The sequence below is a fragment of the Wasmannia auropunctata genome, unplaced genomic scaffold, assembly GCF_000956235.1.
Source record: "Wasmannia auropunctata unplaced genomic scaffold, wasmannia.A_1.0 LD336074.1, whole genome shotgun sequence".
In the NCBI taxonomy this organism is placed as follows: domain Eukaryota; kingdom Metazoa; phylum Arthropoda; class Insecta; order Hymenoptera; family Formicidae; genus Wasmannia; species Wasmannia auropunctata.
The window spans coordinates 1256801-1260421 of NW_012026816.1; the positions used below are offsets into that span (position 1 = coordinate 1256801).

General features: G+C 39.4%; 1 long non-coding RNA gene across 1 annotated transcript; it reads right to left on the bottom strand.

The window, feature by feature from the left end:
* Nucleotides 1–200: 200 nt before the first annotated feature.
* Nucleotides 201–1865, bottom strand: LOC105449581. Its single transcript, XR_974355.1, has 3 exons — nucleotides 1392–1865; nucleotides 909–1293; nucleotides 201–672 (listed from the first exon to the last, which is right to left on the bottom strand). It is a non-coding gene; the product is annotated as an uncharacterized LOC105449581 (long non-coding RNA).
* Between the last annotated feature and the right edge of the window lie 1756 nt (nucleotides 1866–3621).

The window sequence follows — 3621 nt, forward strand, 5'->3', positions numbered from 1 at the left end:
TAAACAAAGCGTCGCAGTCGGTATACCGATTTAAATGGTACATTGCCAAAACTCATCGCTGAAACGTGATTGTTTTCCGCGAATTTCAACGGGAAATCCGCTCCGTAACGTTTCTTTCATACACAAAATTTATTTCGCATGACGGGGAGCTCTATTATTTACATCATATATCTCTAGCACAGTACTTGACGGACTTGAAGCTTGCTTTTTGTTCAACCAAAAATTTGGCGAACACTTTAATGCGCAGAATTACGTTACATGTATGATAATACACAGATTTCGATGACAAACTGCATTGAATAGTCGATCCCATCGGGATTTTCATCATAGTGTTGAGGCGTACTGTACTCTCGTCGCGATGCGTCGAGGGTGGATGTAGGAAATGCTCGGCGTGCACCGAGCACATGGTCGGAGCACTACCCGTGACAGCAGCTGTCATATACCGAGCGCACGAACACCATTGTACCGTTTCCATTTTTCTCTTTTTTTTTTCAATATCGCACAACGACGCTTCCTATAGGCACGTATTCGCAGGTGTTTCGCCCTCTTTGTCTCGTTCCTCTATCGTCCGTTTTACGCGTCATTGTCCGTGCAATCTCTTACGCTTTATTTTGATTTTCCAATTACGATATGGTATTCTGTGCAATTTCGTTTGAGTGCAATTCTCTCCGACTAAAATAAATATTTTTTATTAATTAATATAAATTCGTGTGTCGATTAAATCTGAATGGCATAATTGGGATCTATAAAAAAAAATAATCTCCTTTAATTCTTTACTGGATGTTTGTCATAGAATAATTAAATATTCTTTTCATACTCTCACATGCAACATTTTTAGACTAACTCGTCTTACGATATTTTATATTTTTAGGACGCGTTGTGTATTACTCCTTGAATTTGGGTCATACCGTTTGAATTAGTGGAAGGGGTTGACCTGCATTTCTTCAAACACTTTGGGAGGAGGAGTTGCATTGAATGTGAATAAAGGAAACTCTATCCCTTCTCGATATAGAGTGTATACTCCTTTGGCGTACAGGCGATGCTCTCTTTGCAGGAGAGCAGTGCAGTCGTTGAAAGTAGTGAAGCGGTAGAAAATTGTAAATACTAATCTGAGATAATGAGAGAAGTTCCTATATTGTTCTGTGTTACCGTTAAATTTTGATAAGCAGTTTTCGTTTCTAATCTTTTTATCGCGTGTAATTCTTCGTTAAATATTTTGGGAAAATAATGGAAGCGCGTTTAAAAATCTCTCTCTCTCTCTCTCTTCTCCTTTTCTTAAATAAATGCTGAAATCTTGAATATATTCAAATCAATAAATTATTCCCTGCTTCTTCAGTCTTTAATCATGAATCTATGGAGAAATCCTAATTCATATTTCAACTGTGAATTACATTAATCGCGAAGCAGCTCGGCAACTCAGGACATTGCTTCGGTTTCGCTGACGGGTCACAGAGGATAAGGCCACTAGAATTTATATGCTAACTCGACAGTAATCAGAGCTGGAACATCCGAGAGCTGGATCAACGCGTGGCCTGCCGAAACGGGCATCGTACGATTTTCTTTGATTACGTTACATAATGTGAGAAAGCACGGAGAGACATGAATTCGACTGACGACTGCACATTCCGGCCGTGTCATAATCATTACATTGGTTAACACAGGTCTTTTTTTATCTTCGAAGAATACGTGGAAAGAAATATGTTCGCGGCACTTTTATAATTGGCATTTTTCTCCGCGATTCGTAAAAGATTTTCTGTATAAAATTTTCTGATAATTTATACGTGCAATTAAAATATAAGTTTGCAAACTTTTTCCCATAAAAAAAAGAAAAATGGTGAAATTGTTCACAAAAGTTTACTGTTTCGAGTTGAACAGAATAGTTCCGTCTAATCGCGGCTCACTTCCCGGAACACATGGCAGTGTCCAAATATACCGGGCGTACTATTTTAAACTACTCATTTCTTCGAATTAAATCGTACGAGTGAATCAAAGCCAAGGCAAATCAAGGCCACTAAATGTGGAATCGGATATGCCGAGCCGAACTGTGATTCCACTAAAATCTGTCAAACTTTAAATATTATACTTTATTTATATCGAGTAATGTATTATTAAATCAAAATTGGGAAGTTTATTAATTAACCATAATTTGTAACAATAAAACATAACAATGAAAACGCAATATCTTTCCTCTTTGAATGAGATGAAAATGAGATAAATAAGTAAGTGAATTAATATAATAATTAAGAAAAGTATAATATGTACGAATATCTTCTTTTTTTACTTATTCCATATATGCATCTACATATCTACATCTTGGATTACGGTATATGTATCCAGTTTCCTTTGGAGGGGACGTTGCAGAGTTGCTTCTTCACGTATCTCTATACGGGAGATACGCATTGATGATACAGCTGATCTCGCCTACGGGCGCAAATCGTCCAAGAACAATGACGAAGATATGGAGGGAGAGGGGGGGCCCGACTTAAGGGTCAGGAAGGACTTCGAAATCGTGCCGCAGGAAGGGCACCGTGGCAAGCGACCGTCGCGTTTCGTTTCGTTGTTCATGAACGCACGGGTGTGTGTGTGTGTGTGTGTGTGTGTGTGTGTGTGTGTGTGAAGGGTATACATCTAATGGGACGAATGAGAGGGTGGAGGCACCACGTCATGCCACCCCGAAAAAACCCTCGAGACAGTGCCGTCTTTTGCGAGCGGGCTTTGCGGGCGCGTAATTTCATCACGCGGCTCGCAGGCCGACGAGAACAATTTCCTTTTCTACGAAAATTCGTGTCGTTTATCGAGAAAACGCCCACCATAGACCGATCGGCATGCATGCCGCATGCAATTCCAAGGAGTAGTTAACGTAATTCTGATGTCGATCGGATAAAGGCGCGGGGAGAAATTTCTTTGGCGCGGCCGAAGGCCGATTTCGCTAACGTCATTTAACTTCGGTCTTTGTCTTCTTACTATAATAAGAAGACTTACTGTAGCAAAGGCGATTTATAAAATCATCCTTACGAAATAAAAGCTCGCTAAGAGATTAAATAATTCGAGAAAGAGCCGGATATAATTTTTCGTGTTAATCGGGAATCACGATAAAATAGCGCAATTATGATAGCGAAGCAATTAAGCCTCTGAAAGGCACAATCTCAGTGCGAACGACATTGATATCCATGAAGTTAAGTTGAACATAAAATTATAAGCGCGAGGGGAGCACAGTGATCCGTATTGTTAACGCGCGTGGAGCCGCAATAATGTAACCGTCGTTTGTCTGGCGCCTAAAGGGTGCACAAAGAGAGGTCTTACCGCAATATCGATGAACGTTCAATAATTACAATTATTAACGATATACCTATTAGCTATGTCGCCAATATTCTTGCGCGTCTCGGAAATGCAGCTTTAAGCAGAGCCAGCCAATATCTGCGTCTCCTCGAACGTACTGATGCATACATATACCGCTCACATGCGGCTGTTTGTATTTACTAATTGTAAGTATTTTACGCAAAAGCAAAAGATTAACAGCAATAAACGTTTTTACGCTTCATATTTAATTAATGGTTTTCCAATATACTCCAGAAATTGCTGCTCTTTTGTTGTTATTTCAAATTTAATATTGTATGATTT